This window comes from Protopterus annectens, chromosome 12.part0 (assembly GCF_019279795.1).
Source record: "Protopterus annectens isolate FY-2018-M chromosome 12.part0, PAN1.0, whole genome shotgun sequence".
Lineage (NCBI taxonomy): Eukaryota > Metazoa > Chordata > Ceratodontiformes > Protopteridae > Protopterus > Protopterus annectens.
The window spans coordinates 584230015-584244774 of record NC_056746.1 but is presented as its reverse complement, the minus strand read 5'-3'; positions in this window follow the sequence as shown (position 1 = coordinate 584244774).

Genomic DNA, 14760 nt, shown 5'->3' with positions numbered 1-14760 from the left:
GCCCCGAATCTTACAGACAGGCAAGCGCAGATGTTGATGATGAATGGATGTTCTTGCCAGGTCCAAGACAAAAGATAAAATGCACAGTCTATCTCTAAGAGAGTTCATAAATTAATGTCACATTTTACTGCTGGATTAGCTTGGATGACATCACTCTTTGTCACCTAACTTCAGTTCACAGGCTAAACAGAAACTTAACAAAATGTAACACCTCTGTGTGAGAAATACATATCTCACAGATCTTTGCCATTGCTAGAAGACATAAAACAATAAAACACTTCTGAAACAATGCAGAAGGCACCCTAGTTCTAGACATCCTGTCTACTTGCTGCATTGAAACTAACTTTTATAGCACAATAGTAAAGCACTTAATTTAAATTTATTTTCTTGAAGTTTTGTAAGTAAATCTTCTATGTTCCAGCAGGGTATGCTGTGGTTACATTCTTGAAGCTCAGTACATAACATACAGTTCTGTATAAATCATATCGATATTCACAAATGACATAGAATTATTTACAAAATTCCAGATAGCTGGGCTGACAGTATTTTCCCTATGTCACTGTAATCTTATCCCCTCTCTCCAAAATACTTAAAAAATATATGCAAAAACAATTGCTAAATTATCTACTGCAGGAAGAACTCCTATCCCCTACACAACATGTCTTCCATTCCTCCCATAGTACTAACACTGCACTTCTAACCTGTATAGATACTGTCAATAAAGCTAGAGATAATGGAAAACTAGTCTCCTGCTTAGTTCTAGATTTGTCTAAAGCCATTAATACAGTTTGTCACAGCAAACTTCTACTTCAAAAGTACTTATTAGGTCTATCTTAGCCCACCTTTCTATGGTTCAAAAGCTACCTATTTAATAGGTATCAGTTAGTAAAATGGCACCCTACCTTCTCTCCTTACATCCAGTCACCCACCGGTGTACCACAAGGCTCTCCCCATGGTCCCCTCCTCTTTAACATTCTCACCAACAGCTTCCACACATCTGCACAACAGGCCTCCCTGATACAGCATGCAGATGACTCCAAACTCATTTTCACATATGACAACATGGCACACCTCCAACAAATTACTCAGAAAGCTTTAATAACCACCGAAACATAGGTTTGTAACTCAGAACTTATGCTCAAACCTTAAAAAAACAAACTACTAATTTTCCCCCAAATCCCTCTCCCATAAAAAATCAAAATTTAAAATAATCTGTCTTGATAATTCAACCATTGAAGCCAATTCTCATAGCAAATTGCTAGGGATGATAGTGGATGATAATCTTAAATTTGTCCTGCATATAAAAAAATTGCATAAAAAATCATCAAAAACTAGGAATGCTTTATAGAGCCAAAAACTTTCAAACCAACACAACTAAAGCTATACTTGCCATTACTTATCTTCTCCCCACACTTCTTTATGGCATCCCAATCCTTACTAAACTTCAGGTATCACAAAAACTAAAACATGAACAACGTTATAACAAAGAAAATAAATTTGCAGCAAATATCCCTTTCAGAACCCACCACTGTATAAATAGCCTAAATTAGTTAGACGTTCCCCATCAACTCACATATACACAGCTTCTTGCCACCTATAAAATAATCCAGAATCCATCTGCTTGTCCAGCACTAAATAACATTCTACTCAACAACAATCCTAGTCGGTCATTACAATCCAATGACCAAAACCTCCTGTCTGTCCACAAATCTAGCAATCTGCCGAGCATTGTATGTATTCATACCATGTTGCTAAGGCCTGGAACTGCTTAACTCTGTCCATCAGGTCAATATCCTCTCTCCCATCTGTCAAAATCATTTTGAAAGACTTTCTTGTCAAATGCTGGCTCTGTTCATGCTCAACACCAAGATAAACTATATCCCTAAAAGTGAACAAATACCTATTCATACCTTACACCTCCTTACTCTCCCTTTTCAACTTACTTCCTTATATCTATCAGTTTGTCTCCCCAGCTTTCTGTTTAAATATACCACAAGACTGCTTTTCTCTCACTATGTATTGCAATTCCTGCTTGTACTATACTAGCTTACCTTTAATTTCTCTGTAAACTGGTTAAAATTTCTCTATTAAATCATTGTCATATGACTTATTATTTATTCTTAACCAATGTTTTCATATTATGTGTAATTTGGTAAAATTGTTTAAACTGTATTTTTTTTGGATTTTTAAAGCTGTAAAAGTATTGTTCTTAAAATGTTTTATAATACTTTAGAGATTTTCTTCCTGGGCCACTGCTGAAAATGGGCACCTTCCCAGCCAGGGATTCATGGTATCAAATATCAATAAATGAATAAACAGCTAGATATCATGATCTAGTCTGCCCTTGTTTGGTGACATTACAAACTTAATCTGCAGACCTTTTAGTATTGTATACAGCACTCTGGAACAAAGTGAAGTTTTTGGCTGGCAAAACAAAAAAAAAAAGAATGTTTCACTATGCACAAAAGATATCCATAAATAGTACAAGAAATTCTGGGAAATAATCTCCCAGTTCCTGTTCTTGGACTGAACCAAATATCCAAATTTACCCCTATCCTTAATCCATCTGAAATCTTCACAGCTTTCTGGGAATATTTTCTAAAGTGCATCCCAAAGCCAGAACACCCACTACACAGTTCTTCACCAGACCTCTTCTCCTGATGCCCTGCAATGGTGCAGATATACTTACTTGTTAGTTTTAGTAGGATTTTTATACCTTTTTATTTGAAGAACAGGACTTGCAAAAAAAGTAGAAAAGAAATAATAAGAAGAAAGAAAAAAAGAAAAGAAGTTGATATTTTATGAGGATGTTATGTTTCTGGAAAATGTCAAAGTTTACTTTGGTTGACATATCTATTTCCAAACCTATTTTCCTAGACAATCAAACTGATATTTCCAGCAAGTCAAAACGGTATTGCACATGCTGTTACTCTAAAAACAGGGCAATGTATTACAGCAAAAGATTTAGTAGACTTGCCACTACAAAAACACTGTTTTGGGCAGAGCACCACCTTAGTTTCCTCTGAGACTAGAACAGCTGCTTGCTTCATTCTGTCATAACAGCACCCCCCATTCCAACAACGTTACATCAGAATATAAGCCAGACCCTTGTCTGGTCTGTTGATGTCTGCACAATACCAGAAAGGTGCCAGATTAGAGTAGCTTTATAAAGAATGCAGGTCTTAGGTAATTCATCAAATGCTGTCTTTTTATTGCTTGTGCTTGTCAGAAAAAATATATATTCACACTGTTCTGAAAGTTACCTGCAGGAGTGCAACTCTTGTGCTATGAATAAACAAAGTGCAAAAGTAAGGGACATGCTTCTGAAATTTTCTTTGATGCATGTCTTAGAATTCTATTACTGTTATCTTTTTGTTTGTATTAAAATATATAGGGTTTGCAATGCAAGAACACTGAATAGAGTTTTGTACTCCATGTTGCATGGTTTTGATGTTTCTGCTATTTATGAACATCCTTTCCATTCATTTGATACATCTCTTCCTAGTAGACATTATTTATGTCAAAAAGTCTTCTTTTCTAACATAATAGTACTGGTTTCAAAGCATCCACAGAACCTAATCACTTTTCAAATGCATAATACTGAATATAGCCGTAGCAAAGTTATACTTTATATTTCAAATGATATTGAGTTCCTATTAAGAAACAAAATAAAGATGTATTAGGTGTTTTATGCAGACAGAGTGTAAATAAAACTTTTTGGAAAAAATGCCACACACGTTTTATATATATATATATATATATATATATATATATATATATATATATATATATATATATGTTACACTTCTCAGTGTTTTCAAAGAAAACAGTAATGCACATGCAGATTAATAGTTAACAGATAATTCAGTTTTCCTGCATATGTAGAAATACCTTTGGAGTGACAAAGTCCTTTTTAGGAAGTTAATTCTGTCTTACAAGTGAAACATTAGCCTTTGCTTTTAATCTGTCATAAATGTGTGTCTTGAAATGGGACAGTGCTCTGGCCAAACGTGTGTGCATGTGTGTGTGTGTGTGTGTGTGTGTGTGTGTGTGTGTGTGTGTGTGTGTGTGTGTGTGTGTGTGTGTGTGTGTGTGTGTGTGTGTGTGTGTGTGTGTGTGTCTGTGCTATTACAGGGTAGAACGGTTACCATTAAAATTCACATCTGAATTCTTGCAATTGAAATTTACATCTTTTTTATCATAAGGCTTATCTTTGCAGTGTGCAAACATTCCCAGCAATTTCGTTATGTAAACATGTTTTTACAGTACTGAAAAAAGTTTGCCTCTGTCGTCCTGAGATCTTGTGTTACCCATTGATGAGTCTGTGTTACCTGCTAAGTCTAGTATTTGCACTGCATTAGTCGATATATACATGGATGTCCAGTTTTTTGGTCCAGAAAGGGGAACAGAAAAGTCACAATTATGTATTATCATTACAATTTACAGTCATCTGAACACATTGGTGGAATATAACAGTGAACATTATAAACATGGTTTAATATTCGCTATCAATATCTTATAACAAGACTACAGAATTTACAATACCTATTAGAAATATTTTATAGATAATGGTTTATGTGATTAATAGGAGAGGTGGTTGTTACTCATAGAACAGTATCAAGATAAATGCATACATATTTTTGAGGGGGCTGTACTACTGAACCTGCAAGCAAGACAGATAATCAGTAATTTACCTTGACTGAATTTTCACAAACCAAAGAATCTAAAGTTGTTATATAGTTAAATTAAAATGAGAAACAGAAAAAGCAAGTATGACACCCCCCCCCCCATTTATCTCCACAGGACTCCTACCTAATGGCTCTACAACTTGCACCCAATCAGCCTATTTATAATCAGGTGTGGGATCTAGACATTCCTGGGCTATGAGATAGTCCCATAGCCAGCATATTTGTTCCTGAACCCCTACTGGCTCATGATGAGAGTCAGTGGTAGGGAGCAGGTCAGCAGTGTGTCATGTGGACACCCTACCCTTCCCTCCATTAGGCTACTGACAGATTTACAATAGCCTCAACAGGGAGAGGAGACATATGTGCCCTGACACAACTGCTGTATCCCCAGCTCTGCAGAAATATCCCTGATGATCAAACACAAGCTAATGCTTCTGGAGAGAGTGATACACCAGGATGAGTAAATGGGTGTCAGATGTTGGAGCTTATTGTCCCCTTGCACAGCCTATCCCCCTCACCTGCCTGTGCCTCTAATCAAACATGGGTTGCCTGGGCCATAATCTGTGTTTCATTCCTCTATGACATGGGGCCGAGCAGTGATGTGCCACTTTGGTTGGAACTGCTGGAATTACTTCCAGCACTGAGATTAAATATTACTCTGGTGATGATGATGGATGAAGGAATGAAAGCAGCAAAGTGTCTCTAGTGCAGAAGAATTACCTGTTAGTAATGATGTGCCTAGCTGGTAATGTTAGGCAGAGGTCTACAAATACCCTAATTATGTAAGGTCTGAAGACTGACACAACTTATAGCAGAATGACAGAAACAAAATAAAATAGTAATTTGCCACTATAACAAAAAAATGCATTTTGTGATCACAGAGATGTGCCCAAACATGCCATTAAGTTGGCAGAATTAGAAAACAGGTATAGGAGGAATATCCTTGTTGACCATGCAAAGGGTACTGAAGGGGATATCAGGTGTTGTGGAACTATCTGGACTGACAAACTTGAACCTTGAATACTCCATGCTTACATGACTGGGAGACTCAGTGTAGAGGTCAGAGAAGAAACACAGTGTGTAAAAATTCAGAATACGGGGACAAAGAAGATTATGTTCAGTCTATAAGAAAAATAAGTTTCTTTATGTTAGCTAGTTAGAAAATGAGGTATGTTTATGATGTCTTATGACTCTTGCACCAGGGGATAAAGGTGCTTGCAGTTATTGTGTCAAAACTCCATCAGGTAGGCCTGAAGCTGTGATTCATTTGACCTACCACATTGATGATGCCAATCATAAACAGTTACTTTTAAGGAGTTTCTCTAGTAGATGCTGAGCTCATTTCATCTGGACATAAAGAGCAGGCAGAGAAGGCCAGAAAAGAAGCTATGGGAACAAGGAGTTACTTTGGTCCCCTGAAGAGGAATGGTAGTGAAAGAACTGGGTCAAAGCCAAAAGTAGATACTGAGCTGAGAAACATCTGGAAGTCAAGAGTGACTTTGAATGTTCAGGTAGGGCATGGCAGTGCAGGACCTTTGAGATACAAATACCATTTTAGAGTGATGTAAGGTTTCATGTATGAATCAAATGTCTGGGATGAACTCATTGTCCTAACAGAAAGATCATAGTAAGAGGAAACAAATTTAGAAAAGGCACCCTTTGAACCCTGCTCCTTGACCTTATAAACATTCAGAATTCCAAGAAAGGGAGGATACCAAAAATGGAGATTCAGAAATACATTACTGGAACATAGACTTAATGTAGAGCTACTACAGTATCATGATTACAACCACAGTGACTTCTCATCTTATTTTTGCAAATGATTTAAAACTGTAGTGTTCATCAGATAAGGAAGTGAAAACACAACTGCAAGTGATCAAAACTTTTTCGGATGACATAAGAATGTAATTTGGTCTTGATAAATGTGGAAAAGCAACCTTTAAAGCAGGAAAACTGCAGCACCAAGTAAACATCAGATTGGGACAGGAATGTGCTATAAAAGTACTTGAGCAAGAGTGAGTGTATAAATATTTGGGAATTGATGAAGGATTAACAATAAAATATGAGAAAATTTGAATAAAACTTAGTAAGGAATATTTTAGAAGAATAAAATTAATACTGAAAACAGTGTTGACATCTAGGAACAAAGTCCAAACTATAAAGCAATTTGCTTTTCCAGTCCTAACTTACAGTTTTGGAGTGATTGACTAGCCCCAAAAGGTGTTGGATAGGTTGGACAGGAAAACAAGAAGGATGCTTCATGCTCATCAAAACTATATATTCCACGTTCTGAAGGGCATATGGGCCTCCTCAAAATTGATAACATGTATAAATCTGCAATTGTGGGACTGCATACATATCTGCTGACTTTAAACATGAGGAGAATAAATCTAAGATGACTTCCTTGCTTAGTTTTGCAGAAGAATATCATTGTCAGGTGGGAATGGAAATCAAACCAGAAGTAGCTAAAAATCAGGCAGCAACTGAACGTGACAAAAAACAAAAGCAAGAATATAAGGTGAAGGATTAGATGAGAAGGCAACAAATGTGGAAGATGCATAAATACAGTTGCAAGTATAGAAAAGTCTTGGAACAATCTCATGTTGATCAGGATTGAACACAGGAATGGTTAAGTAGAGGTGAATTTCAACCAAAAGATGAGGTTAATATCGGTGGCCCAAGATGATGGACTATGTACACATGGGTTAAGAACGTCCATTGAACATGTGGGAGAAACAGACAAATGTAGGTTTTATAAAACAGAATTGGAAACAGTTGCACACCTTGTTGCTGGTTGTAATATACTAATGGCAGAAGGAATGTATATTGAAAGGCATAATAATGTGGAAGAATGTTGCATTGGGAATTACGCAAACATTATAATATTGAAGTAGCTGAAAACACTGGAAACATGAGCTGCAAAGCATTATAGAAAATGATGAAGTTTATATCACATGCGATACCCCATTACCAACAGTTCAAAAATAGATGCAAGAAAACCGGATGTAGTAGTCCAGGAAAAGAAGACAAAAGTAGCATTGATCACTGAAATTGCTACACTAATTGACTACAGTGTCTTACATACAGAGAAAAACAAAGTCATAAAATACTAGGATTTGCAGGCAAATATGAGGACAGTGTGGAAGAAGGATACCCAGACAGTTCCAATAGTAGAAGGAGCAATGGGTTTTATAAAAAATAATTTACAATCATTCTTAGATATGTTAGCAATACATGCAACTGCATAATAATTGCAGAAGGAGTCATTACTGGGCACAATGCAGGTGCTACAAAGAGCACTTCTAGCTAAGATCCAAGATTGAAGCAATACTAATTTCATGAACTTTAATCATACTTTGACTTAGGAATGTGGGCAATTCCCGTGATGGTATTAGAAACCCAAAAGACTTGGAAAAATTTAAAAAAGCTAAAGATGTAAAGCTTTCTTAGTGAAGATGGATAACTTGTTATGAACAAAGATGCCGTACCATTGTGAAATGGGTGAAGGTGACATAGGAAATTACTTGACTTAGGTAAAAGAGAAGGAGGAGTAGAGAGGAAAATATCCAGTTCTGATTTGCAGGAAAACCTCTAATTTAGTACCCCATGTAATGCTAGATAAAACACTACATAGTGGAGAGAAGAGAGGTCACACCAACAAGAATGATAAAGGCAATCAATGAGAAACTTTATGTGACAGATATGTAGAGACTGCAAATAGTTAACAGTACACCTTTTATTTCAAATCTATAAACTGATAGCAGAGCTGGACAAGTGACCTGGGTGCAGGAGAGTACTGGGGATATAATTAATAGTGACATACACTGCATCCTACTGTCAGGTCATGTCCTGATAGAGTCTGTAATAATGACTGGACAACGGAAGAAAAGATCATACAGAGGCCAGGAAACATAACTCCAAATGTTAATTCCTCCAAATGTGATATGTGATCAGATGTATATTTTCAAAAATGACTTTCTTGCTTTGCTACTCAGACAGTTGTGTAAATTATTTATATGCTCAAATCATGACCTGTGACATCTGTACATACATTTTGTATGAAGTATATAATGTGCCCCTCAATGATCAGACTGTTTTCTGTTCTTATTGTCTTGGAAGTGTCAATATTCTCTACAACTGAGTTTGTGAAATGGCTCTGATCATGGCTAAAAAGAGTTTGTGGACCAGTCTAGTAAACTGATTAATAAAATTTAATAAAAAAGTAAACACACAATATTTTTCTACACAGCTGGCATATGGTTTTGGTCTTTGCCCTCCAAGCACAAGGTACAAGGTTCATTTCAGACCTCTGGCCAATGCCTGTGTGGAGTTTGCATGTTCTCCCTATGTCTCAGTGATGTTTCTCCCACATCCCAAAACCATGCTAGGTGTTTCCACCACAAACTCACCAAAGAATGGAGTTGTAGACAGTTAAACAGACTCTACATAGTGCATGTAAGGATAAGCGATGCATAGATGAACTACTTTGGGCATCAACTGTGGTTTATAATACCCACTGGATAGGAGAACATGGATCACAGATTGCACCCCATGTCAGGGTTAGCCTCTTGACAGTGCAAAAATTGACTCTAGTGATGAATATGGGTATTTGTTGTAATAAGTAGGTTGAGGACCCAGCCTATTCCAATCTACACCAGAGACTCATGCTAATGGTTGGAGGGGTCCATGTGCTCCCATTGGCCAGTGTGCATCCACCATAAAACCTGGGTCAAGAAGAAGGTAATAGCCTGCAAGGGTCCAGTAGCCCAGTTTGGGTTACCCGGGTAACTCTGTTGGAAAGAAAGCTGGACATAAACCAACCTGCCAAGCATGAACTAAGGATTGCTACACTATTTATAGTTGCCTTGACTGGATGCGGCTTGGAAGTGGATAATGTGATGGTAAGGAGAAGGACAGACATTCTCTGTATCCTGGAAACAAGATGGAAGAGCTCCATTGCAAAGCTACTAGGCTTGGAATGTCAAAGCTACTACTTAGGGGAAGGACAGACAAGAAATCGTATAAAAAAAGGCTTCAGAAGAGAGTAAGGAATGTGATCAGAATTAGTGACAGACTTGTGTCAATCAGATTTCAGTCTAAGGATAATACAATATTCATAATCTCAGCCTATGCCCCACAGCAAAGTTTTTATGGCAAGGAAACCAATTGCATTCAGGCAGCAATTCAATGGCCAGACAGAAAAAGCAGGACTCATTAATTCAGAGCTTCCTTGTGCCTGGCTTGGACACCTGTGACTACAAGATTTGGATTGCCTCTAACATCATCTGGCCTACAAAGATGATATAAGAATATTTTTTGTACTTGCTCTGTTTAAGTGCTATTTAGAAATTTGTGCTGCATTTATTTATTTGGTTGATTTTATCACTGTTTTTCAGCCTGCACTTGTTAAAGAAACTCCATCTGTTTGTTACTGTACTGCTCTTAGGTTGTTCTAACAATATTTTGATATTTCTTAACCTTCTTTGATACTGCAAAAGTGGTTCTGAGTGAGTCTGGCAAAGTATTTCAAAGTATTGCAAAGTTTTCCCGTGTTGTGAATATTTCTAAGGGTTAGTGAACTTAAGGATTCCTGATATTGCAAGAATTCTTGCTTCAGTTATAAAGCATTTCGTACTGTACTTGAACTCAAAGACAGTTTGTTTTATATTGAAAGAGTTCTTTTGCACTCTGGTGGGAGCAGAGAGCTAAATTCAACCCATCCAAGACTGCTGGTCAATCAACAGCTTATTGTGTCTTTATCTGATTGGCCTGAAGGTTTAGCTTTATAAGTCTTTGATCCTCCTCATATAAAATATTTACTTTTTGTGTGATTTTGCTCATTTATTCAGAGCTATCTTATGCCTGATTGGACACCTGTGACTGCAAGACATGGACTGCTTCTAAAATCATCTGGCCTACAAAGCTGATATAAGTATATTTGTGTGCAGTTGTACTAATTGCTTCATTGATATTTACCACTTCTATGCTGCATTTATTTATTTAGTTAAATTTATCACTGTTTTTCAGCCTGTACTTCTTAAAGAAATGTCTACTTTTCATTGATTGTTTTAATGATATTCTGATATTTCCTAACCTCCTCTAATACTGCAAAAACTGTTCTGAGTGAGTCTGCCAAAATATTTCAAGGATTTGCAAAGGTTCTGTGTGTTGTAAACATTTTTCAGGGTTAGTGAACTTCCAAGGATTCCTGATATTGCAGAAATTCTTACTTATTTTTAAAGCATTTGTTACTGCACTTGAACTCAAAGCCAGTTTGTTTTATATTAGAATGGTTGTTTTGCACTCTAGTGGGAACAGAGAGCTAAATTCAACCCATACAAGGTGGGAACTACCGGCCGATAGCTTATTGTGTTTTTATCAGATTAGTCTTAGGGTTTAACTTTATAAAATTCTTTCATCCTTCTTGTATTAAAGAATTACATTTTGTATGATTGTGATCATGTATTCAGAGATTTCTTGTGCCTGGATGGACACCTATGACTGCAAGACAGATTGCTTCTAAAATCATCTGGCCTACAAAGCAGATATAAGTATATTTTTTGTACTTGCTCTGTCTCGGTGACATTTAACCCTTATGTGCTGCATTTATTTATTTTGTTAAATCTGTCACTGTTTTTCAGCCAATACTTGTTACAGAAACTCCATTTGTTTGTTATTGTACTTCTCTCTGGTTGTTTTAACAATATTCTGATATATCATAACCTCCTCTGATACTGTAAAAGCTGTTTTGTGTGAGTCTGCCAAAATATTTCAATTTTTTCCAAAGATTTTGTGTGTTGTGAACATTTGTCAGGGTTAGTGAAGTTACTTCCAAGGACTCCTGAAATTGCAGGAAGCCTTACTTCTATTATAAAGCATTTGTTACTGCACTTGAGCTCAAAGCCAGTTTGTTTTACATTAAAATGGTTCTTTTACACTCTGCTGAGAACAGAGAGCTAAATTCAAATGACCCAGATGGGGAGTACTGATTGATAACTTATTGTGATTTTATCTGATTGGCCTGAAGTTTAACTTTAACAAAGCCTTTCATCCTGCTTGTATAAAAGAATTACATGTTTCTTTGACTGTGCTCATTTATTCAAAGCATTCATGTGCCTGCCTTGGATATCTGTGACTGCAAGACTAGGATTGCTTCTAAAATTATATGGCCTATAATGTTGATATAAGTATATTTTTGGAAGTTGTTCTAATTTTGTCGATGATATTTAACATTTCTGTGCTGCATTTATTTATTTGGATGAATTTATCACTTTTTTTCAGCATGCACTTATTAAATAAACTCCATTTGTTTGTTACTGTACTGCTCTTAGGTTGTTTTAACAATCTTCTTATGTTTGGTAAACTTCTCTGATACTGAAAAACTGTTCTGAGTGAGTCTACCAACATATTTCAAAGTTTTGCTAAGTTTTTGGGTGTTGTGAACATTTATCATGGTTAGTGAACTTTTTTCCAAGGATGTCTGATACTGCAGGAATTTTAATTTCTGTTGGAAAGCATTTGCTACTGCAGTTGACCTCAAAGCCAGTTTGTTTTACTTTGGAATGGTTCTTTTATACTCTGCTGGGAGCAGAGAGCTAAATTCAATCCAGCCAGATGGGGAGTACTGATCGATAACTTATTGTGTTTTTATCTGATTTGCCTGAGGGTTTAACTTTAAAAAAAGCTTCTCATCTTGCTTGTATAAAAGAATTACATGTTTCTGTGACTGTGCTTATTTATTCAGAGCATTCATGTTCCTGCCTTGGATATCTGCAGCTGCAAGACTAGGATTGCTTCTAAAATTATATGGGCTATAAAGCTCCTATAAGTATATATTTCTACAACTGTTGCGTTTTAGTGATCTTTAGCACTTCTGTCCTACATTTATTTATTTCAGTGAATTTATCACTGTTTTTCAGTCTGTACTTGTTAAAAAGAAACACAATATGTTTACTACTGTACTTCTCTTAGGTTGTTTTAACAATATTTTAAAATTTCCTAGCCTCCTCTGATGCTGCAAAAGCTGTTCGATTTAGTCTGCCAAAATATTTCTATCATTTGTAAAGGTTTTTTGTGTTGTGAAATTTTTTCAAAGCTAGTAAACGTATTTCCAAAGATTTCTGATATTGCAAGAATTCTTACTTGTGTTGTAAAGCATTTGTTACTGCACTTTGAGATCAAAGCCAACTTGTCTTACATTTGAAGCATTCTTTGGAACTCTTGTATCAGCAGAGAGCAAAATTCATCCCACACAATTGGGAACTACTGGTGGATGCCTTGTGTTTTCATCTGATTGGCCTGAGGGTTTAACTTATAAAAGCCTCTTGTCCTGCTCATATAAATCAGTTACATTTTTGTGTGATTGTGCTCATTTGTTCAGAGCTACCATGTGCCTGCCTTGGGCACACGTGACTGCAAGACTTGGATTGCTTCTAAAATCATCTGGGCTATAAAGCTGATATAACTATATTTTTTGCACTTCCTCTAACTGGTCCAGTGATATTTAATACTTTTGTGCTGCTCTTATTTATTTGTTGGAATTTATCACTGTTTTCCAGCTGCACTTGTTAAAGAAACTCCATTTGTTTATTACTGTACTGCCCTTAGGTTGTTTTAACAATATTCTGATATTTCCTAACCTCTCCTGATACTGCAAAAGGCATTTTGAACGAGTCTGCCAAACTTTTCTAAGTTTTCCAAACTTTTTGTGTGTTCTGAACATTTGTCAGTGTTAGTGAACTTATTTTGAAAGATACCTGATATTCCAGGAATTCTTATTTATGTTGTAAAGCATTTGTTATTGCACTTGAAGCCAAAGCCAATTTGTTTTACATTGGAAGGATATTTTTGCTGTTTGGTGGGAGTAGATATATAAATTCAACCCATCCAAGGCTGGAATTCCTGGTCAGTAGCTTATTGTGTTTTTATCTGATTAGCCTGAGGGTTTCTCTTTAAAAAAGCCTTTCATCCTGCTTGTATAAGTGAAGTACATATTTCTGTAATTGTTATCATTTAGGTGCCATGTGCCTCACTTGCACATCTGTGACTGCAAGACTTGGACTGCTTCTAAAATTACCCGGTCTACATACCTAATATAAGTATATTTTTTGCACTTGCTCTGTTAGAATGATATTTAACATTTCTGTGCTGCATTTATTTATCTGGTTGAACTTGTCACTGGTTATATCATGCACTTGTTAATAAAACTCCATCTGTTTGTTACTGTACTGCTCTTATTTATGTTCTTTTAACAATATTGTGATATTTTCTAACCTTCTCTGATACTGCAAAAAAAACCTGTTAGGTGTCATAATCGATGACAATTTAAAATTTGACATGCACATTCAAGCTAGTATCAAAAAAACTCACAAAAAACTAGGTTACCTGTACAGACACAATTGGTACCTCTCTCCTTCAATGGGATGAACCCTTACCTCTACTTACCTCCTACCATCTCTTATGAATGGTGCCCCCTTATTCACTAATCTTCAGCTTGGCTTACAGGCCAAGCTGGTAACCTGCTACAGTAAGATCTCCAAATTTGCCACCAACTCCAGAAACACATCTCACCACTGCCTTTCTCTGCACTCTCTGCAATGGCTTGAATTTCCTAACTACCCCAAACTTCTCAAACTTACTACTGCCCACAAGCTTATATTCCAACCTTCTAGCTGTCCTTCTCTGTCCACCTTCTTAACTCCAAACATTCCCAACCACTCACTTAGATCTGAAAACCACAATTTTCTAAAAGTATATAAACCTCTTCGACCCTCAGGACACCTACTATTATCTTGCTCCTTAGCTAAACTCTGTAATTCTCTCCATGACTCCCTCCACAATATCCAAAGCCACTCTAACTTCAAATCTCTCCTCCAGTCCTACCTATTTTTGAAGTGGGATTGCTACTGTTCCCCTACCACATAACTCCTTATACCATCTCCCAAGCACCTACAGCTATAATTGCTTCTACAGTGGTCCTCTACTTCTAAATCTAGTTCCTCTGCCTAACACTTATTAACTCCCCCTGAACTCACTCCCAGTCCACCAACAACCATCCTTCTACCTCACCCTT